Source organism: Artemia sp. Qi Xiang Cuo, chromosome 14, assembly GCF_049724085.1.
Source record: "Artemia sp. Qi Xiang Cuo chromosome 14, ASM4972408v1, whole genome shotgun sequence".
NCBI lineage: Eukaryota > Metazoa > Arthropoda > Branchiopoda > Anostraca > Artemiidae > Artemia > Artemia sp. Qi Xiang Cuo.
In genome coordinates, this window is record NC_142807.1 from 51,052,279 (window position 1) to 51,076,973 (window position 24,695).

The window sequence follows — 24,695 nt, forward strand, 5'->3', positions numbered from 1 at the left end:
ATGAGTTTATAATTTCTTTTTCGGCTCTCGTATGTGCTTCAGAGCGTTTGCTGAAAAAAGTGTTAACAAACGTTTTTAGAGAAGGTTTTTGACTAAAATCGAGTGCTCAGTGATATTTTTTTACGGAGAAAAAGTTGTTGGACATCAATTTTAAAGACAATTGATTCGCAACTAAATGTTGTTTCAGTAAAATGTCTAAAATAAGTTTTTGTTTGGTAGGTGCCCAACGCAATCAGTCCACCTTGAGTAAACGCCTATTGCGAGGACTCAAAGAGTTCTTAGTCAGAGGTCTATTGATACATGAAAGAACAAAATCCTTTACTGAATCGTGAAGCTCGACTGGTATCTCTCCGTCAATTTCAAAAAACTATCCAACCGGTCCATTCTCCTCAACACTGTTAATGTTGGGGAAATGGGGAGCTTGAGGGTCATTGAGCCATTTATAGTCACCGCAAGGTAGTGCATAATGGGACATGGCCGAGGGGTAGAGAGAATTCATATCGAGGAAAACTGCATTTGATTTTGTCCCCATCTTATGCTCCTTTGGATCGTTGTACAAGATACTATCTCTAATAAAAACAAAACCCCCCCTCTTTTATTCCGCTATGCCAAGAGTTTTGTCTATGAAGGGAATAAGCACGATTTTTTCCCAACTCAAATTCTGGCGAAATATAATAAATAGATGAGGCGAAGAACTATAATACCCCAAATCAATATTAAACTCCCCATAGATTTTATCCGTATTTTCACACATAATGTCTAACAAATTTAACACGTCACTCGACAAATACAGCTTGCAGTAGTCAAACCCATTTTTACACCCTCCCTCTGCCCAAACTTTTTTTTAGCAAAACTTCCTCGGGGGTACAACTACGATCGTGAAGACTGTCGTAAAACGATTCAATACAAGGAATAGTCTCCTCGGCGAATCTCGACATGGAACAATAATAATCATAAGGATAGATGCCCTTGATTGTTAACAAATCATATAAATCCTTTGGGAGTTGTTGCTTGAGAAGGGGAAAAGGATTGCAACCGTCATCTTTTTTCTGCATCTGAATTCATTCACTCATTGATTTGAGGAAAAAACTGTATGAATTTAAAAAGTAAATTTTATTCGTGTACTCAATATCGGCTTCAACAAATTTTCTAATAAAGCCCTACTCACGCTCCTTGCTCGCTGGTTTAGGCTTTATTTTTCACGTAAAGCTGTCTATCACCAATGCATCATCATCATCTATTGTTTCATTTCTTTGAAGATTAGCCAATGCAGGTTGCACAGACTTTAGATCGTAGTACGAGATATGTATAAGCACTGGTATAACAAGTTGTTTTTTAATTTTTAAATAACACAAATTGTGAGCCCACCCTTGAAAGTTCCTTTTTCCCGTTGAATTGGGGTCAATAAGGTGATTATGGTCCTGGACCGAGTCTTTTGGGACAAGGGGCCCCCTAGACACCCAGCAAATTGTCCCCTTTTCCAACGCCCGTTGTTCTTTAGTCGACAATATCATTTTGTTAGTGATATGACGGTATTGAGAAAGTGCAGTGGTTGTCGTTTTTATTAAGTAACCCAGACGCTGGTCATTAGTTCCGGCCACGTTCGTAGTAAAAAAAAACTAGTACCTGAGCATGGTATCTATGGCGTTATAACAAGAATGCGCAGTGGAACATGTGCCAAGCTTGTATTCCTTGACGATACTTAGCCTTGCTGGGTCCGATACCTCAACCAGTCTTGTCTCACAATCCAAAGACACTTTATCAGATTGTAAAAGAGAATTTTGAAAATTTTTTAATAGTAAAGTATCTTTGCCTTCTACCAGCATTTCTATTCTCTGATTTCCATGAAGTTTGCAAGGCACCGTGTGGTCTGAAAATCTTCTTTCAATTTAAAATGAAGAAAGGCACATGAGGCAATAGAAACGGTATCCATATTTTTTGCCTTGAGATAAGAGCTGACTGATCGTTATAACGGGGAAAAAATTACCATATGAATTAACATCTTTGGGAGGTTCGTAAATAACCCATAAAAAACTTATTACATTTTTCACCATTGATGTCCTCACTGAATACAAAACTCCTTTTTTATCCGTTTTTTTTCCCATCTACAAATTCAGTGTCATACTGGAGAACAACCACCCCCCCCCCAAGATTTTCATTTTCTTTCTAGAATATTCGTATTTATTTAAAGGACACCGGATACTTTACCACTAAACAGTCAAAATTTAATTTATGGAAATTTTTCACACAGTTACGTGCAAGTTTGTCGAGATTTTTCACTGTTGAATTTTCTTTTAATGTTTTATGGGCTGCTGCTAAAAATGAGTACTTAAAGCATTGCAGCCCAGTTTCAAATTTAAAACCATGAACCCCTGTAGTCGACAAATCTGGATGGTATTTTATTTGTCGAGACGCCCCCGCTCCCCTTAAAATCAAGTTTTTTTTAAATCTACTGATATTAAGATAAATGCGGTCAATGTATAAAATGGTGGATCCAATACCCCTCTCATTAAATGTGTCCAAAGTTGAAATTAGTTTATTCACCCAGTTGAAAAATTTGTATTCAAATTTATAGGGATCTGGATAAAAAGTCTAGTTGCCGGTTGGATTATGAAAACAAAACTCGCCTATAGATGTTCCATGGTGTAAGTATACTTATTAGTAATCCGACGCATTACCTCCATCTCGACCTTCCCATGTCACAATCTGAAAATAACCTATTGACTGAATTTACTCGAGCTAATTCTAGAGAATTTTCACGGGGTCATTTAAAATAATGCTCGCGTTTTCCTCGGGGGAGCTAAAATCTACCCTGTATGTTTGCAAATGGCTTAGAGCAGATTCTAACAACTAAAAATCAGGCAATTCCAGGGACATTTCACTATTTTTATCTCCTGTCCATGTTTGTTCAGGACTCAATTCACTAATAGTAAAGTTATCGTTAAAAATGTCCCCGGAAGAATTAGGCCTAACAATTTGCATAAAACTGTCCATTTCTTCAGCTGTAAATTGAAAATCCAGGGAGATATCAAATAACGTACCTTCACTAACATCTGGCGAGAGGGGGCAATTACCCATAATACTTTGAAGTCCTGGACCAGGGAAGGCAGAAGTTTTCACAGCTTCCCCCTTAAACTATAAAATTAATGGATTAAGTTTTTTTTTGACGATAATTTTATCAAAAATACAACATAATTTTCTTTTTTTTTCTTTTATAAAAAAATTTATATAAAATTAAAAATTTTGTTAATAAAACACTGAGACACACAAACACACACACAAGCTGAAATATTCTTACAGCTTGAAATTGCGTTTCTAACCCCTTAGTCTATAGCATGCTGCGAAAAACAGTGTCAGATAGAAATGCACTGTGGAAACAATTCATGCGATGTTTTGAATTTATACTTCAAAAATTATTACGAAAGTTTTATCACAATTATAACACACTTTTCTTTTTTTTTATCAAGCAATTTTTTTTTTTAACTAAAAAGTTCCGCCCCCCACCAACCCCTCCAAAGGAGGACCCTGTGGAACTAGGAGTTTTCGTCATGGTAGAAGGCTCAATGCATTGTTGAGTTGGGGGTCTCGCACTTCACCCTACTGTTCATATCGACCTGCTTCACATTCTTTCTAAAATTCATCTTTCAACGAAAATAATTGTTTGAGTTGGCCCAAAATAATGTGTTTTTGCATCGTTGTCGAATACCCATTTGGAGATTATTAAAAAGAGCTTCTTATCGCAAAAAGACGTCCTGTTACAACCATACTTAAAATTCAAAGCGGATTAAGTGGTGATGGAGTAATTTGATAAGAACCCGGATGTGTGTGCGAAGGCTTAGCGCAATAATACCAGTTTAAAGAGTGCTTGCCAACTTCGAAATAGCAAATTGTTTTTTTTTTTTTTTTAAAATAGTTAGTTTTTCTTTAAAAGGAATATTTGAATTATTGCATTATAATGTGTCTTGGTTAGAAGTTACAATGTAAGGTTTTTTTTTATAGAAATTCGTGATAAGCTATTTCAGCGTTATAAGCTTTCCTTTATATACCGCTAATTTGTTTAATTAAAGAAAATGAAATAGTTCTTAGAAACAAATTTTAAGTTTTACTCATCAAAAGTTATGCGCCTGAGAAAATTTTGTCTTATTTTTTTTTTTTGAAAAAATAAGGAAAAAAATATATACGTTTACAAGTTCTGGCTGCATATCATAAGTCCTTGGCACGGCTTGAAGAGGAGTGTCTCTCCTATCTTGATCTGTTGAGATTAAGGCATTATATGAAGCAGCCCATTCCCTTTTCAACTTCCTTCCAGCTTGCGTGGAGCTAACACTAGGGTCAGAGGACCCTGCCATTAAAAGATTCGCGGCTATTGGCCGGTCCAGGTAATGTGTAATTATACCAGCGTATTCGATAATAGATGGTCTTGTGGCCTGCATTAAAGCAGCTTCGCTCCATCTAGCTTTCTTTTCCAGAGGAGCATTATAGCACTTATCTTCTTACTTTTACAAAGAGACAAAAATTTAGCATGAAAAAAAAATGCAATGTTGGTTTTGAAAATAAATAATTTAATTCTAGACAACTAAATTAGTGTAAAAAACATATTTACTTAAAAATCAAGGGCTTTTTTATTGGATTGGAGAGCATTTTATAAGCTTCTTCTCCAAAAATTTGCTTTTTCTGTCATATTTAATTAAATTTTGATGTTCTAGGGGTTGCGCTACCCCCCCCCCCCGAATTTAGTAAATAAATATTAAACTCTTTGGTATAACAGCCTTTTTTTTTCTCTTTAAACTATCAGATTTCGATCAAATGTAGACATAAATAGAAATTTAAGAAGTGGAAAAGTTAATTAACATTGCTCAGTCAATCCCCCTATGAGATAATAAGGCCCGTCAAATAAAAAGGATAGCTAAGCTAACAATTATATTTATTAAATAGGGTTATAAGCTAACAAATTTTATTTTTGAGGAAATGGGGGAGGGGGGGTGCGGCAGGTAAAGAAGTAAAGGTATGTACGATAGTGTTCAATGCTGGCTGGCCGGTAAGTATCTTAAAAAAGACTCCCTAAAAAAAAGCCACTGATCTTGATAAAAAGGAAGATTTTGTAACAATTAATGCATTAAAAGTATCAACATTTTATTCTCATCCCAAATTACCGATCGAAAGCTAAGCACTTTTTCAAAAACATCCCTAAAAAGGCCCACTGATCTTGATAAAAATCGCACCGGAAATGCAGACTGGCCTTTAATTATTTTAAAAAACATCAATAAAAAAAAGCCACTGATCTTTATAAAAATGAAGCTTTTGTAACAATTAATGCATTAAAAGTACCAATTTTTTATTCTAATCCCAAATTATCGATCGAAATCTCAGCACTTTTTCAAAAAAAAATCCCTAAAAAGGCCCACTTATCTTGATAAAAATCGCAAATTAAATACAGACTGGACTTTAAGTATTTTCAAAAACATCCAAAAAAAAGATCACTGATATTGATAAAAAAGAAGTTTTTGTAACAATCAATACATTAAAAGGATCAACTTTTATTCTAATCCCAAATTATCGATTGAAAGCTAAGCACTTTTTCAAAAACATCCCTAAAAAGGCCCACTGATCTTGATAAAAATCGCATCTTAAATACAGACTGGCCTGTAAGTATTTTCAAAAACATCCCTAAAAAAAAGCCACTGATATTGATAAAAATTAAGTTTTTGTAACAAACAATACATTAAAAGAATCAACATATTATTCTAATACCAAATTACCGATCGAAAGCTAAGCACTTTTTTCAAAAACATCCCTAAAAAGGCCCACTGATCTTGATAAAAATTGCAACGTAAATTTCAGCCTATAAGAGAACTATGTAGAGGTTTCAGCTCCTAAACAATAGGCTTCTAAGTGCATAAGTACCCTTAGTTCTAGTGTAAGGAAAGAATTTCTTCCTTAACTTAATGACAAGACAATTTCTCTTTATTATATTAATGAGACAATTTTACTCACCAGAAATTGCTTAGAATTATCCATTTTCTATGTAAATGTTCACAAAAAATGTCAGTAGTGTTAAGTTGAATAAACTATTCAAAACTGTTGAAGAATCTAATTTGAAACCTGAATATATACAAAAAATAATTGAATATATTGGCAGCTAAAAAAGACACACCGGTTTTTTCCAACACGGATTTAACCTAAAAAAAAACTTGTATATCATGAAATAGAAATTCAGTTAATTGTGTCAAAAAAACTTGAACCAAAACAGATTATACCCAACGTGTTTGGTACGGGGGCGTACGCAAAGTATATAGCTTCAAGCAAAGTCCATATGATATTTCAAATTGCTATAGCTTCACGCAAATTCCATATGATATTTCAAATTGATATAGCTTCAAGCAAATTCCATATGATATTTCAAATTGCTATAGCTTCACGCAAATCCAGACGAGAGATACTACTTAAACTTCAAAGAGGGCTCATTTGATTGGAAATTCAAAGTTCTAGTTCAATTTTTAAGAGTCAAAAGAGATTGGAGGGCACCTAGTCCCCCCTCCACACTCTTTTTTCCTCAAAACCATCCGATAAGAAATTTGGGGTAGGTATTTTTTCTAAATAGTTCAAAGACCATACAACGAAAACTCCGGGGTCGACACAGCCCGGATGCCTTTTTCCCCAAATGTATCCGATAAAAATTTTGAGATAGCCATTAAGTTAAAAATTGCTCAAAAGTCAGATAACAAAAACTCAGGTTTTGACACAACCCCAAGGGCCCGGGGGCAGGAGTTGTTAGTTATGCCCTGGGGCATATATGGTTCTTAAGAAAGGGATGCTCGTATAAACTTCAGAGAGGGATCATTTGTTTGGAAATTGAAAGTTCAACCTCACTTTTTAATAGTCAAAAGAGATCCGAGGGCAACTCGCCTCTCCCCCCCCCCCCACACCTTCTTTTTCCGATCCCATCTGATGAAAATTTTGAGATACATATTTTGTTAAAAATAGTTCAAAGGCCGGATAAAAAAACTCCGGTGTCAATACAACCCCCCTGGGCCCGGGGAAGGCGTTCTAAATTATGCCCTAAAGAGATGTATTGTTCTTATAAAAGGGATGCTCGTATAAACTTCATAGAGGGCTCATTTGATTGGAAATTGAAAGTTCTAGTTCATTTTTTAACAGTCAAGAGATTTGAGGGCAACTAGTCCCCCGATGCCCTTTTTTCCCCAAGCCCATCCGCTACAAATTTCGAGATAACCAGTTTTTTGAAAATTGTTCGAAAATTAGCTAACAAAAACTCAGGTGTCAACACAACCCCTCAGGATCCGGGGGGTGGGTGTTGTAAGTTCTGTCCTGGGGCGCACATAAATCTTATAAGAGGGATTCTTCTATAAACTTCAGAGAGGGGTCCTTTAATTGGAAATTGAAAGTTCAAGTTCTCTTTTCAAGAGTCAAAAGAGATCCGAGGGCGACTAGCCCCCCCCCTCACACACACATACTCCCTGAACCCATCCGATAATATTTTAAAAACAGCCATTTTAATTAAAAATAGTTCAAAGTTCAGATAAGAAAAGCTCCTGTGTCGACGCAACTCCCCCCCCCCCCGGGCTCGGAGACAGGCTTTGTAATGCTCTGGGGGTTAATATAGTTCTTAAAGAAGGAATGCTCGTATAAACTTCGGAGAGGGCTCATTTGATTGGAAATTGAAAGTTCTTGTTCACTTTTTAAGATTCAAAAGAGATCTGAGGGCAACTAGCCTCCCCCCCCCAACTCCACGCCCTAAATAGATCAGATCAAAATTTTTAGTCAGATAACCAAAACTTCGGTGTCGACACAGCCCCCCAGGGCCCAATAGAGTGGGCTAAACGTCAGAGAAGGCTCATTTGATTGGAAATTGAAAGTTCGAGCTCACTTTTTAATAGTCAAAAAAGATCCGGGACAAATAGCCCCCCTCCACGCCTTCTTTTTCCAAACCCATCTGATAAAATTTTTAGATAGACATTTTGTTAAAAATAGTCCAAAGTTCAGATAAAAAAAACTCAGGTATCGACACAGCCCCCCAGGGCCCGGGGGTAGACGTTGTAAGTTATGCCTTGGGGGCATATATGGTTGTTATGGAAGGGATGCTCGTATAAACTTCATAGGGGGCTCATTTGAAAGTTGTAATTCACTTTTTAAAAGTCAAAAAATATCAAAAAACAACTAGCCCCCCTACTTCCTGCTTTTTTTTCCTCAAACCCATCCGATAAGAACTTTGAGAGAGCCATTTTTTCAAAATGATCACAATCCTCGCAGAAGCACGTCATATAGAAGGGGTCTTCGCATAAAGTTCAAAGGGGGCTCATTCGATTGCAAATTGAGAGTCCTAGTGCCCCTTTTAAGAGTCAAAACTGATTGGAGGGCAACTAGCCCCCCCCAAGCCCTTTCTTCCCAAATACATCTGATAGAAAATTTTAGGTACTCATTTTGTTAAAAACAATTTAAACATAATATAACAAAATTCCTTTACGTATGGCCATTTCGTTAAAAATAGTTCAAAGGTCAGATAAGAAAACCCCTGTGTCGACGCAGCCCCCCGGGGCAGGCGTTATAAGTATTGCTCTGGGGGCATATATGGTTCTTACGGAGGGTACGCTCGTATAAACTTCGGAGAGGGCTAATTTGATTGGAAATTAAAAGTTCTAGTTCACTTTTAAAGAGCCAAAAAATATCGGAAGGCAACTAGCCCCCCCCCCTCCCTGCTCTTTTTTTCCTCAAACCCATCCGATAAGAACTTTGAGAGAGCCATTTTTTCAAAATGATCATAATCCTTCAGGACCCGGGGTAAGCGTTGTAAGTTATGCCTGGAAGGCATATACAGCTTTTGTGTAATAGATGCTCTTATGAACTTCAGAGAGGGCTCATTTGATTGGAAATTAAAAGTTCTAGTTCAGTTTTTAAGATTCAAAAGAGATCAGAGGGCAACTATCCCCCCACGCCCCTTTTCCCCCAAATGCATCCGATCAAAATTTTGAGATAGCCCTTTTGTTAAAAATAGTCCAAAGGTCAGAAAAAAAGCCAGTGTCGACACAACCACCTAGGGCCAGAGGGCAGGCGTTGCAAGTTTTGCCCTGGGGGAATATACGGTTCTTATGGAAGGGATGCTCGTATAAACTTCAGAGAGGGCTGATTTGAATGGAAATAAAAAGTTCTAGTTTAATTTTTAAGAGTCAAAAGAGATCGGAGTGCACCTAGCCCCCGCCCCGCCCTTTTTTCCCAAAATCCATCCGACACAACTTTCGAGATAGCCATTTTCTTTAAATAGTTCAAAGGTCAGATAACAAAAACTCAGGTGTCGAACCAACCCCCCAGGGTCCGGAGACCAGGCATTGTAAGCTATGTCCTGTGGCCGTATATGGTTCTTATGAAAGGGATGCTTGTATAAACTTTAATGAGGGCTCATTTGAATTAAAATTAAAATTTCTAGTTCAATTCCACAGAGTAAAAAAAGATCTGAGGGCAACTAGCTCCTCCCACCCTCCATGCCTTTGGGTTTACCGGATGGATAAACCCATCCGATAAAAATTTGAGGTGATTATTTTCTTAAAAATAGTTCAAACATGTAATATTAAAACTACGGGGTCGACACAACCCCCCAGGGCCCAGGGACAGGCGTTGTAAGTTATACTCTGGGGGTATATATGGTTTTTATAGAAGAAATGCTCGTATAAACTTCAGAGAGGGCTCATTTTATTGAAAATAGAAAGTTCTAGTTTCCTTTTAAAGAGCCAAAAGAGACCGAAGGGCAATTAGCTCCCCACCCACACCCTTCTTTCCCCAAACCGATCCGATAAAAATTTTGAGATAGGCATTTTGTTAAAAATAGTTCAAACATCAGATAATTTAAACTCCGAGGTTGACACAAACCCATTTTTTCACTCTTATATTGTTACTTTGAGGAACATTTGATTTGTTTTTTTTTAAAGTTTTATTTTGAAATAAGGAAATTTTAAAAACTTGAAACTTTTTGCAATCAAAAACGAACAAAAATTAATTAAAAAACTTTCCGAAAAATAAATTTTTCAAAAGGAAAGTAAATACCATTTTAAACCTAAGCTCAGCAGATACAAATACATGTTAAAATTCAAGTTCAAAACGACCAGAAATTACTATTAAAGAATAAATGAAACCCAAAACGAATAGAAATTAAATAAACAATCAAAGCAAACAAACATATAATAGATATTAACGTAAATGAATAAATAAATCTTAAAACGAGTGAAACTTAAATTCAATATGTAAATCAAGCTTGAAACGAACAAAAATCTCTAAAAACAATAGTTTGGGTATTGCCTCCTTCTCTGACTGTAAAAGTCTAAAACCTACTGCGTCATTGGCGCTTTACTGAAAACTATATGCGTCTTGAACTGTCTTTAAAGTATAAACAACATCAAATTTAACATTTGATGTATAATGGTATTAATTGTTGAAAGATTCATCAGTTCAAGAATTTATTTCACTGTGATTTTATTTTAATTTTCAATGCTGTAACAACTGGAAAAAAAAAATATTTGTAATATAATTCGTTTTCAGTTAAGCACCAATGACGCAGTAGACTATTAGTTTTTATTTACAGTTAAGAAAGGGGGCAGTATCCAAACTCTTTTTTGTAGTAGAACTATATTCGTCTTGAAAAACTTTAAGAAGAGCTAATAAATTAAACGGACTATTTGATGTATAATTATATTAATTGCTGAAAGCTCATCGGTTCAAAATGTTACTATAATTGTAATATTTATTTTCAGAGATAAGCACAAAAGAAAATATTTGTAATAAAATTGGTTTTCAGTACAGCGCATATCACGTAGAAGGTTTTAGACTTTTACAGTCAGAGAAGGAGGCAATACCAAAGCTCTTGTTTGTAGTGATTTTTGTTCGTTTCAAGCTTGATTTGCATATTCAATTTAAGTTTCACTCGTTTTAAGATTTATTTATCCATTTACATTAATATCTATTGTATGTTTGTTTGCATTGAATGTTTATTTAATTTCTATTCGTTTTGAGTTTCATTTATACACTCCCTGGAGATTTGAAGTACTACTAGTGGTAGAAACATCAGCTTAACAGACCTTGACGACGCAGACGATATAAATATTCTCGCCCCGAACCCAGACTCATCCCAGCAAATGCTTTTCGAAGAGGCATATGTCTCAGCTTACCTTGACCTCCGAATAAACTCAAAGAAAATGAAGGTTCTTGACCTGAATGTCACAAGGGGCTTTCAACTCACCCTCTATGGTCTTTCACTCGAAAAGATTTACAGTATCGTCTATCTCGGATCCGAGATGGATCCGAAAGGAAAAAGCGATCAAGATATAAACAAAAGAGTATCTAGGGCTCAAGCAGTCTTTGCTTAACTCCAAAAGCATCTTTGGACTCGTCGAGAGATTAGCTTAAGAACAAAGATAAACATTTATAAGTCGACAATAAGAGCAGTTCTGGACATAGATGTAACAAATTCTGGTTGAGCTTTGTCGAGGAGTTGGCACAAGATCGGTTACCGCGGGAGACCATCATTCAGGAGCTTTGTTTAAATCCCAGGTGAGGCGAATTCGCTTGGTCCTGCTGCAAGTACAAGTAAATAAGGGCAGAAAAACTTGTCATGGCTCAAGGCAGCAACTGTAACTTAATAAATTTAGGTAATTTTATAAATTTAGCCGAAGATCCATACCTCTTAGGGGAAAAGAAGAATCACACCGACGAGAGTAATTTGATTGATTTGCTTTTGATTTGGTTTTGGCGTCGGAGCGATATGTTTTTCCACTACAGCAGCTGCTGCACCCATGATAGGAAATTTCAAGGGTCTCAGTATAAGTGACTTCATCGGTGACTTGTTTACATTTTCTAGCCTTCTCCGTTCCAGATATGACACCAAAAGTGTTGTTTTTGGTGCCAAACAGTAGTTTTATCTGGTACTGTCAAAACGAAGTTATAAAAACAGGTTGATATGAGCATCATCTTTCGAGTTCTTATGGAAGGGATGATCGTATAAACTTCAAAGAGGGCTCATTTTATTGGAAATTGAAAGTTCTAGTTCAATTTTTAAGAGTCAAAAGAGATTGGAGGGCACCTAGTCCCCCCCTCCACGCCCTTTTTTCCTCAAACCCATCCAATAAGAACTTTGAGATAGGTATTTTTTTTAAATAGTTCAAAGACCATACAACGAAAACTTCGGGGTCGACACAGCCCGGATGCCTTTTTCCCCAAATGTATCCGATAAAAATTTTGAGATAGCCATTAAGTTAAAAATTGTTCAAAAGTCAGATAACAAAAACTCAGGTTTCGACACAACCCCCAGGGCCCGGGGGCAGGCGCTGTAAGTTATGCCCTGGGGCATATATGGTTCTCATGAAAGGGATGCTCTTATAATCTTCAGAGAGGGATCATTTGATTGGAAATTGAAAGTTCGAGCTCACTTTTTAATAGTCAAAAGAGATCCGAGGGCAACTAGCCTCTCCCCCCCCCCCACGTCTTCTTTTTCCAAACCCATCTGATGAAAATTTTGAGATACACATTTTGTTAAAAATAGTTCAAAGGTCAGATAAAAAAACTCCGGTGTCAATACAACCCCCCTGGGCCCGGGGAAGGCGTTCTAAATTATGCCCTAAAGAGATATATTGTTCTTATAAAAGTGATGCTCGTATAAACTTCATAGAGGGCTCATTTGATTGAAAATTGAAAGTTCTAGTTCACTTTTTAACAGTCAAGAGATTTGAGGGTAACTAGCCCCCCCCCCATGCCCTTTTTTCCCCAAGCCCATCAGGTGCAAATTTTGAAATAACCAGTTTTTTGAAAATTGTTCAAAAATTAGATAACAAGACCTCCGGTGTCAACACAACTCCCCAGGGCCCGGGGAATAGGCGTTGTAAGTGTTGTCCTGGTGGCGCACATAAATCTTATAAAAGAGATTCTCGTATCAACTTCAGAGAGGGCTTATTTGATTGGAAATTGAAAGTTCCATTTCACTTTTCAAGAGTCAAAAGATAACCGAGGGCCACTAGCCCCCCCCCCCCCCACACACACTCCCTGAACCCATCCGATAAAATTTAAAAAACAGCCATTTTATTAAAAATAGTTCAAAGTTCAGATAAGAAAAGTTCCTGTGTTGACGCAACCCCCCCCCCCCAGGGCTCGAAGGCAGGCTTTGTAAGTAATGCTTTGGGGGTATATATAGTTCTTAAAGAAGGGATGCTCGTATAAACTTCGGAGAGGGCTCATTGGGTTGGAAATTGAAAGTTCTTGTTCAATTTTTAAGATTCAAAAGAGATCTGAGGGCAACTAGCCTCCCCCCCCCCAACTCCACGCCCTAAATGCATCAGATCAAAATTTTTAGTCAGATAACAAAAACTCCGGTGTCGACACAGCCTCCGAGGGCCCGATAGAGTGGGCTAAACGTCAGAGAAGGCTCATTTGATTGGAAATTAAAAGTTCTAGTTAAGTTTTTAAGATTCAAAAGAGATCAGAGGGCCACTATCCCCCACGCCCCTTTTCCCCCAAATGCATCCGATGAAAATTTTGAGATAGTCCTTTTGTTAAAAATAGTTCAAAGGTCAGAAAAAAGCCGGTGTTGACACAACCACCTAGTGCCTGGGGGCAGGCGTTGCAAGTTTTGCCCTGGGGGAATATATGGTTCTTATGGAAGGGATGCTCGTATGAACTTCAGAGAGGGCTAATTTGAATGGAAATAAAAAGTTCCAGTTCAGTGTTTAAGAGTCAAAAGAGATCGGAGGGCCCCTAGCCCCCGCCAAGCCCGTTTTCCCCAAAATCCATACGATACAACTTTTGAGATAGCCATTTTCTTTAAATATAGTTCAAAGGTCCGATAACAAAAACTCAGGTGTCGACACAACCCCCCAGGGTCCGGAGACCAGGCATTGTAAGCTATGTCCTGTGGTCGTATATGGTTCTTATGAAAGGGATGCTTGTATAAACTTTAATGAGGGCTCATTTGAATTAAAATTAAAATTTCTAGTTCAATTCCACAGAGTTAAAAAAAGATCTGAGGGCAACTAGCTCCTCCCACCCTCCATGCCTTTGGGTTTACCGGATGGATAAACCCATCCGATAAAAATTTGAGGTGATTATTTTCTTAAAAATAGTTCAAACATGTAATATTAAAACTACGGGGTCGACACAACCCCCCAGGGCCCAGGGACAGGCGTTGTAAGTTATACTCTGGGGGTAGATATGGTTTTTATAGAAGAAATGCTCGTATAAACTTCAGAGAGGGCTAATTTTTATTGAAAATAGAAATTTCTAGTTTCCTTTTAAAGAGCCAAAAGAGAACGAAGGGCAATTAGCTCCCCAACCACACCCTTCTTTCCCCAAACCGATCCGAGAAAAATTTTGAGATAGGTATTTTTTTTAAAATAGTTCAAACATCAGATAATAAAAACTCCGAGGTTGACACAAACCCATTTTTTCACTCTTATACTGTTACTTTGATGAACATTTGATTTTTTTATAAAGTTTTATTTTGAAATAAGGAAATTTTAAAAACTTGAAACTTTTTGCAATCAAAAACGAAGAAAAATTAATTAAAAAACTGTCCGAAAAATAAATTTTTCAAAGAAAAGTAAATGCCATTTTAAACCTAAGGCCAGCAGATACAAATACTTTTTAAAATTCAAGTTCAAAACGACCAGAAATTACTATTAAAGAATAAATGAAACCCAAAACGAATAGAAATTAAATAAACAATCAATGAAAACAAACATACAATAGATATTAATGTATATGAATAAATAAATCTTAAAACGAGTGAAACCTAAATTGAATATGCAAATCAAGCTTGAGACGAACAAAAATTTCTAAAAACAAGAGTTTGGGTATTGCCTCCTTCTCTGACTGTAAAAGTCTAAAACCTTAGGCGTTATTGGGGCTTTACTGAAAACTATATGCGTCTTGAACTGTCTTTAAAGTATAAACAACATCAAATTTAACATTTGATGTATAATGGTATTAATTGTTGAAAGTTTCATCAGTTCAAGAATTTATTTCATTGTAATTTTATTTTAATTTTCAATGCTGTAAGAACTGGAAAAGAAAATATTTGTAATATAATTCGTTTTCAGTTAATAACCAATGAAGCAGTACACTTTTGGTTTTTATTTACAGTTAAGGAGGGGGGCAGTATTCAAACTCTTGTTTGTAGTGAAACTATATTCGTCTTGAACAACTTTAGAACGAACTAATAAATTAAACTGAATATTTGATGTATAATGATATTAATTGCTGAAAGCTCATCACTTTAAAATGTTACTATAATTTTAATGTTTATTTTCAGAGATAAGCACAAAAGAAAATATTTGTAATAAAATTGGTTTTCAGTACAGCGCCTATCACGTAGAAGGTTTTAGACTTTTACAGTGAAAGAAGGAGGCAATACCAAAACTCTTCTTTGTAGTGGTTTTTGTTCGTTTCAAGTTTGATTTGCATATTCAATTTAAGTTTCACTCGTTTTAAGATTTATTTATCCATTTATATTAGTACCTATAGTATGTTTGTTTGCATTGAATGTTTATTTAATTTCTATTCGTTTTGAGATCCCAGCAAATGCTTGACGAAGAGGCATATGTCTCAGCTTACCTTGACCTCCGGATAAACTCAAAGAAAATGAAGGTTCTTGACCTGAATGTCACAAGGGGCTTTCAACTCACCCTCTATGGTCTTTCAGTCGAAAAAATTTACAGTATCGTCTATCTCGGATCCGAGATGGATCCGAAAGGAAGATGCGATCAAGATATAAACAAAAGAGTATCTAGAGCTCAAGCAGTCTTTGCTCAACTTCACAGGCATCTTTGGACTCGCCAAGAGATTAGCTTAAGAACAAAGAAAAGCATTTATAAGTCGACAGTGAGAGCAGTTCTTCCCTATGTTGTTGAATCCTGGAAGTCTTGGACCACCATTGCTTGCGTTTAATATCGTTCATCCGGTTCTCAGACCAGATAATGAACGACTAAATCTGCCTACATTGTTACAACTTCGACAAAGTCTCAGGCATCATCAAGCTCCGCCGGCTCCACTGAGTTGGACACGCTTTGCGTCACCCTGATTATCGCCTCATTAAAAATAAAATGCTGCTCACTTAGCCCCTACCAACATCGCATAGAAGATAAGGAGGATGATTAAACAATTAGTGGACGCTAGTTAAACAAGATCTGGAGCCAGCTGGAGGTTTTTACAAATTTGGAAATAGATGTAACAAATTCTGGTTGAGCTTTGCCAAGGAGTTGGCACAAGATCGGTTACCGTGGGAGACCATCATTCAGGAGCTTTGTTTAAATCCCAGGTGAGGTGAATTCGCTTGGTCCTGCTGCAAGTACAAGTAAATAAGGGCAGAAAAACTTGTCATGGCTCAAGGCAGCAACTGTAACTTAATAAATTTAGCTACTTTTATAAATTTAGCCGAAGATCCATACCTCTTAGGGGAAAAGAAGAATCACACCGACGAGAGTAATTTGATTGATTTGCTTTTGATTTGGTTTTGGCGTCGGGGCGATATGTTTTTCCACTACAGCAGCTGCTGCACCCATGATAGGAACTTTCAAGGGTCTCAGTAAAAGTGACTTCATCGGTGACCTGTTTGCATTTTCTAGCCTTCTCCGCTCCAGATATGACACCAAAAGTGTTGTTTTCGGTGCCAAACAGTAGCTTTATCTGGTACTGTCAAAACGAAATTATAAAAACAGGTTGATATGAGCATCATCTTTCGAGTTCTTATGGAAGGGATGCTTATATAAGCTTTAAAGAGGGCTCATTCGATTGGAAATTGAAAGTTCTAGTTCACTTTTTAAGAGTCAAAATAGACTGGAGAGCACCTAGTCCCCCCCCCCCGCCACACCCTTTTTTCCTTATACCCATCCAATAAGAACTTTGAGGTAAGTATTTTTTTAAATAGTTCAAAGACCATACAACGAAAACTTCGGGGTCGACACAGCCCGGATGCCTTTTTCCCCAAATGTATCCGATAAAAATTTTGAGATAGCCATTAAGTTAAAAATTGTTCAAAAGTCAGATAACAAAAACTCAGGTTTCGACACAACCCCCGGGGCCCGGGGGCAGGCGTTGTAAGTTATGCCCTGGGGCATATATGGTTCTTAAGAAAGGGTTACTCGTATAAACTTCAGAGAGGGATCATTTGTTTGGAAATTGAAAGTTCAACCTCACTTTTTAATAGTCAAAAGAGATCCGAGGGCAACTAGCCTCTTCCCCTCCCACGCCTTCTTTTTTCAATCCCATCTGATGAAAATTTTGAGATACATATTTTGATAAAAATAGTTCAAAGGCCGGATAAAAAGTCTCCGGTGTCAATACAACCCCCCTGGGCCCGGGAAAGGCGTTCTAAATTATGCCCTAAAGAGATGTATTGCTCTTATAAAAGGGATGCTCGTATAAACTTCATAGAGGGCTCATTTGATTGGAAATTGAAAGTTATAGTTCACTTTTTAACAGTCAAGAGATTTGAGGGCAACTAGCCCCCCCATGCCTTTTTTTCTCCAAGCCCATCCGCTACAAATTTTGAAATAACCAGTTTTTTGAAAATTGTTCAAAAATTAGATAACAAGAACTCCGGTGTCAAAACAACTCCCCAGGGTCCGGGGGATAGGCGTTGTAAGTGTTGTCCTGGGGCGTACATAAATCTTATAAAAGGGATTCTCCTATAAACTTCAGAGAGGGCTCATTTGATTGGAAGTTGAAAGTTCTAGTTCACTTTTTAAGAGTCAAAAGATATCCGAGGGCGACTAGCCCCCCCCCCTCCACACACACACACTCCCTGAACCCATCCGATAAAATTTTAAAAACAGCCATTTTATTAAAAATAGTTCAAAGTTCAGATAAGAAAAGCTCCTGTGTCAACGCAACCCCCCCCCCTCCCCCGGGCTCGGAGGCAGGCTTTGTAAGTAATGCTCTGGGGGTATATATAGTTCTTAAAGAAAGGATGCTCGTATAAACTTCGGAGAGGGCTCATTTGATTGGAAATTGAAAGTTCTTGTTCACTTTTTAAGATTCAAAAGAGATCAGAGGGCAACTAGCCCCCCCCCCCCCCCCACTCCATGCCCTAAATGCATCAGATCAAAATTTTTAGTCAGATAACAGAAACTCCGGTGTCGACACAGCCCCCCAGGGCCCGATAGAGTGAGCTAAACTTCAGAGAAGGCTCATTTGATTGGAAATTGAAAGTTCGAGCTCACTTTTTAATAGTAAAAAAAGATCCGGGACAAAAAGCCCCCCTCCACGCCTTCTTTTTCCAAACCCATCTGATAAAATTTTTAGATAGACATTTTGTTAAAAATAGTCCAAAGTTCAGATAAAAAAAACTCTGGTGTCGACACAGCCCCCCACCCCCAGTACCCGAGGGTAGACGTTGTAAGTTATGCCTTGGGGGGATACATGGTTGTTATGGAAGGAATGCTCATATAAAGTTAATAGGGGGCTCATTTGATTGGAAATTAAAAGTTCTAGTTCACTTTTCAAGAGTCAAAAAATATCTAAAGGCAACTAGCCCCCCCCCCCGCTCCCTGCTCTTTTTTCCTCAAACCCATCCGATAAGAACTTTGAGAGAGCCATTTTTTCAAAATGATCACAATCCTCGCAGAGGCACGTCATATAGAAGGGGTCTTCGTATAAAGTTCAAAGGGGGCTCATTCGATTGGAAATCGTGAGTCCTAGTGCCCCTTTTAAGAGTCAAAAGTGATGGGAGGGCAACTAGCCCCCCCCCCAAGCCCTTATTTCCCAAATACATCTGATAAAAATTTTGCGGTACCCATTTTGTTAAAAACAATTCAAACATAATATAACAAAATTCCTTTACGTATGGCCATTTCGTTAAAAATAGTTCAAAGGTCAGATAAGAAAACCCCTGTGTCGACGCAGCCCCCCAGGGCAGGCGTTATAGGTATTGCTCTGGGGGCATATGTGGTTCTTACGGAGGGTATGCTCGTATAAACTTCGGAGAGGGCTAATTTGATTGGAAATTAAAAGTTCCAGTTCACTTTTAAAGAGCCAAAAAATATCGGAAGGCAACTAGCCCCCTCCCCCTTCCTGCTCTTTTTTTTCTCAAACCCATCCGATAAGAACTTTGAGAGAGCCATTTTTTCAAAATGATCACAATCCTTCAGGACCCGGGGTAAGCGTTGTAAGTTATGCCTGGAAGGCATATACAGGTTTTGTGTAATAGATGCTATTATGAACTTCAGAGAGGGCTCATTTAATTGGAAATTAAAACTTCTAGCTCAGTTTTTAAAAGTCAGAAGAGAATAGAGGACAACTATCTCACCACGCCCCTTTTCCCCCAAATCTATCTGATAAAAATTTTTAGACGGTCATTTTGTTAAAAATAGTTCGAAGGTCAGATAAAAATCCGGTGTCGACACAACCACCCAGGGCCCGAGGGCGGGCGTTGCAAGTTATGCCCTGGGGGAATATACGGTTCTTATGGAAGGGATGCTCGTATAAACTTCAGAGAGGGCTGATTTGAATGGAAATTAAAATTTCTAGTTCAATTTTTAAGAGTCAAAAGAGACCGGAGGGCCCCTAGCCCCCGCCACGCCCATTTTTCCCAAAATCCATCCGACACAACTTTCGAGATAGCCATTTTCTTTAAATAGTTCAAATGTCAGATATCAAAAACTCAGGTGTCGACCCAACCCCCCAGGGTCCGGAGACCAGGCATTGTAAGCTATGTCCTGTGGCCGTATATGGTTCTTATGAAAGGGATGCTTGTATAAACTTTAATGGGGGCTCATTTGAATTAAAATTAAAATTTCTAGTTCAATTCCACAGAGTAAAAAAAGATCTGAGGGCAACTAGCTCCTCCCACCCTCCATGCCTTTGGGTTTACCGGATGGATAAACCCATCCGATAAAAATTTGAGGTGATTATTTTCTTAAAAATAGTTCAAACATGTGATATTAAACCACGGGGTCGACACAACCCTCCAGGTCCCAGGGACAGGCATTGTCAGGTATACTCTGGGGGTACAAATGATTCTTATACAGGAAAAGATCATATAAACTTCAGATAGGGCTCATTTGATTCAAAATAGAAAGTTCTAGTTTCCTTTTAAAGAGCCAAAAGAGACCGAAGGGCAATTAGCTCCCCACCCACACCCTTCTTTCCCCAAACCGATCCGATAAAAATTTTGAGATAGGCATTTTGTTAAAAATAGTTCAAACGTCAGATAATAAAAACTCCGAGGTTGACACAAACCCATTTTTTCACTCTTATATTGTTACTTTGATGAACATTTGATTTGTTTTTTTTTTAAGTTTTATTTTGAAATAAGGAAATTTTAAAAACTTGAAACTTTTTGCAATCAAAAACGAACAAAAATTAATAAAAAAACTTTCCGAAAAATAAATTTTTCAAAGAAAACTAAATGCCATTTTAAACCTAAGCTCAGCAGATACAAATACTTGTTAAAATTCAAGTTCAAAACGACTAGAAATTACTATTAAAGAATAAATGAAACCCAAAACGAATAGAAATTAAATAAATAATCAATGCAAACAAACATACAATAGATATTAATGTATATGAATAAATAAATCTTAAAACGGGTGAAACCTAAATTGAATATGCAAATCAAGCTTGAGACGAACAAAAATCTCTAAAAATAAGAGTTTGGGTATTGCCTCCTTCTCTGACTGTAAAAGTCTAAAACCTACTGCGTCATTGGCGCTTTACTGAAAACTATATGCGTCTTGAACTGTCTTTAAAGTATAAACAACATCAAATTTAACATTTGATGTATAATGGAATTAATTGTTGAAAGATTCATCTGTTCAAGAATTTATTTCACTGTGATTTTATTTTTATTTTCAATGCTGTAAGAACTGGAAAAGGTAATATTTGTAATATCATTCGTATTCAGTTAAGCGCCAACGATGCATCAGAATTTTCGTTTTTATTTGCAGTTAAGTAAGGATGCAGTATCCAAACTCTAGTTTGTAGTGAACCTATTTTTGTCTCGAACAACTTTAAAAAGAACTAATAAATTAAACTGAATATTTGATGTATAATGATATTAATTATTGAAAGATCATCAGTTCAAAATTTTACTATACTTTTAATGTTTATTTTCAGAGATAAGCACAAAAGAAAATATTTGTAATAAAATTGGTTTTCAGTACAGCGCATATGACGTAGAAGGTTTTAGATTTTTACAGTGAAAGAAGGAGGCAATACCAAAGCTCTTCTTTGTAGTGGTTTTTGTTCGTTTCAAGTTTGATTAGCATATTCAATTTGATTCTCACTCGTTTTAAGATTTATTTATCCATTTACATTAATATCTATTGTATGTTTGTTTGCATTGAATGTTTATTTAATTTCTATTCGTTTTGAGTTTCATTTATACACTCCCTGGAGATTTGAAGTACTACTAGTGGTAGAAACATCACCTTAACAGACCTTGACGACGCAGACGATATAAATATTCTCGCCCTGAACCCAGACTCATCCCAGCAAATGCTTGACGAAGAGGCATATGTCTCAGCTTACCTTGACCTCTGGATAAACTAAAAGAAAATGAAGGTTCTTGACCTGAATGTCACAAGGGGCTTTCAACTCACCCTCTATGGTCTTTCACGAAAAGATTTACAGTATCGCCTATCTCGGATCCGAGATGGATCTGAAAGGAAGATGTGATCACGATATAAACAAAAGAGTATCTAGAGCTCAAGCAGTCTTTGCTTAACTCCAAAAGCATCTTTGGACTCGTCGAGAGATTAGCTTAAGGACAAAGATAAACATTTATAAGTTGACAGTGAGAGCTGTTCTTCCCTATGTTGTTGAATCCTGGAAGTCTTGGACCACCATTGCTTGCGTTTAATATCGTCCATCCAGTTATCAGACCAGATAATGAACGACTAAATCCGCCTACATTGTTAAAACTTCGACAAAGTCTCAGGCATCGTCAAGCTCCGCCGGCTCCATTGAGTTTGACACGCTTTGCGTCACCCTGATTATCGCCTCATTAAAAATAAAATACTGCTCACTTAGCCCCTACCAACATCGCATAGAATATAAGGAGCATGCTTAAACAATTAGTGGACGCTAGTTAAACAAGATCTGGAGCCAGCTGGAGGTTTTTACAAATTTGGACATAGATGTAACAAATTCTGGTTGAGCTTTGCCGAGGAGTTGGCACAAGATCGGTTACCGCGGGAGACCATCATTCAGGAGCTTTGTTTAAATCCCAGGTGAGGCGAATTCGCTTGGTCCTGCTGCAAGTACAAGTAAATAAGGGCAGAAAAACTTGTCATGGCTCAAGGCAGCAACTGTAACTTAATAAATTTAGCTAGTTTTATAAATTTAGCCGAAGATCCACACCTCTTAGGGGAAAAGAAGAATCACACCGACGAGAGTAATTTGATTGATTTGCTTTTGATTTGGTTTTGGCGTCGGGGCGATATGTTTTTCCACTACAGCAGCTGCTGCACCCATGATAGGAACTTTCAAGGGTCTCAGTAAAAGTGACTTCATCGGTGACCTGTTTGCATTTTCTAGCCTTCTCCGCTCCAGATATGACACCAAAAGTGTTGTTTTTGGTGCCAAAGAGTAGTTTTATCTGGTACTGTCAAAACGAAATTATAAAAACAGGTTGATATGACCATCATCTTTCGAGTTCTGATAAACTGCTAGAAGGAAATTTCAGCGGTGAATGTATGTTATGACCTAACGTCATTTTTCATGCGTTTTAGGCTCTTTTTCAAAATTCTCAGAAATAAACAGGAAGACTTTTTCACTGCAGCAATTGTTGAAACCAAGATAGGAATGTTAACCTTAAATTAAGGGTTTCAATGACGGTGACTGCAATGGTGACTTGTTTGTGTTTTCTAGCCTTCTCTGTTCTAGAAATGACATTCTGGTGCTATTTTTGGCGCTAAATAGAAGCTTGTACTGGTAGGATCAAAACCAAATTATAAAAATCAGGCTGATATAAGCATTATCTTTCGAATGAGCTATCAACCATCTCTTTGTTATCTTCCAATAACATTATAGCAGGAAATGTTTATGGTAAATGTTTGTTTTAACCTAAAGTCATTTTTCATGTGGTTCAGGCTCTTTCTCAAAATCCTCAGAAATAAATTTTAATAGCCAAAAATTATGTTTTACTGAATAACACGTTTTTAAGCTTTATAATACTGTGGGCTGTCGTTCACTCTTTGCTAAGTCACAGTTGCTTTTACGACCATGATGATTGCCTTTGGCAATCAGAAATTTGAACTGAGTTTTTTACTATGAATCCTAAACGTGAAGAAATAAGGCCTTTTATTCTCGAGGCACTAATATGAATTGACATTAGGCATGGGACATCGAGCTTTAAAAGAACAGATGTTTTATGAGATAGATCTTCGAGTTAGAACAATAGAACAAGATATTGATAGAATTGTCAAACTTTGGTGTAAAGAGTCGAGGTTGTGTAGAACGACAGCCCTCACTATATAATTTATCATATAATTATCCTCATCATAATTTCTGTTCATCTTAAATTCTAACCTTGGTCTTTAAATTCATTTAAACAATAGCTTAAATGGAGTAGATTCCTCCAAGAAAAAAAAATATTGGAGGAATTGGTGATTAGATAGTTCCCACAAAACCATTAGAAACGCTAAAAAAGAAAAAAAATCATTAGGATCCCTACGGTAGTAAGTTTTAAGCTGTTAAGTTTTTTGGCCTTTGTTTCGTTCCCGTTTTTGAAAGATTCAGTGTTATTTTTCAATTTTTCCCTGTTCATTAGAACCTTCTTGGCCTGGAAAGTTTTAAATTTTAGCTCTAAGCAGTAAAGAAAAAAACAATAAAAAATGGGCATTATTTGGGTCCTTATTTGGGGAAAACCATCACTTTAAAAAAAAAATTTTAAATTGAGATCCGCATTGACGAAGGATTTAACATATCTAGTTTCAGAAGTATAAAAAAACGACTTGTTGGCATTTCTTTGAACTTTGTTACTGTGGGTGACCCCCCTCCCAAGTTGCTCCTCCTCTGTCCAGAGAATTATAGGGCAACACTCGAAACGATCAAAGACAGTATTTTGGCACATTTTTGAGCTCCTGAACCTTCTCCTCCTTAATTATGGCTGTAACACTCGAACCGATTAAAGCCAGTGCTTTGGCAAATTTTTGAGCCTCTGAACCTCCCCTTCCTAAAAATAATTGAGATCCTCTTCGTGCTGGGAACGATTCCCTGAAATTTCCTGGTTGATTGGACGGGCACGTTCAAACATAGGCTACAATAATTCTTCCGCTGTGTTTTATAACATACTATAATGTTTCTACAAAAGATGCTAGATTTTCAACTAAGAGACCAAATTATGACCAATAACTAAGTTGCTAAATGTCTAGACCTTTGGGGATCGTGCTATCCTTGGAGACGTGTTTATTAGAACGTTTTACTATTTTGAGAACGAGGGTCACGTGGAAATTTTATTCTAATGCATGGCAAGGTTATGGTGGTAACTGGGTACAAAAAGAACACAAAAAGAATTATTTCCCACCAATGATTTTTAGCTCTTAAGAGGACACAAAAACTGTCTACTTTCCAATGAATGAACTGGTTCCAAGTTTCGGTAACCTATATGTCTTTTAAACGGAACACACTCAAGAATTACGCTGTGTAATATCTGACAGAAACCAGTTTGCTTCTCTTGGATTGGTTATGATTTGCTTATTTTTAGT

At 37.1% G+C, this 24,695-nt stretch overlaps 1 protein-coding gene across 4 annotated transcripts in view; it reads right to left on the reverse strand.

Moving 5' to 3' along the window:
- LOC148944584 (galactose-3-O-sulfotransferase 3-like) overlaps window positions 1–24,695 on the reverse strand; it is a 178,909-nt gene that overhangs the window by 41,969 nt on the left and 112,245 nt on the right. The gene's annotated exons all lie outside the window — the stretch shown is intronic.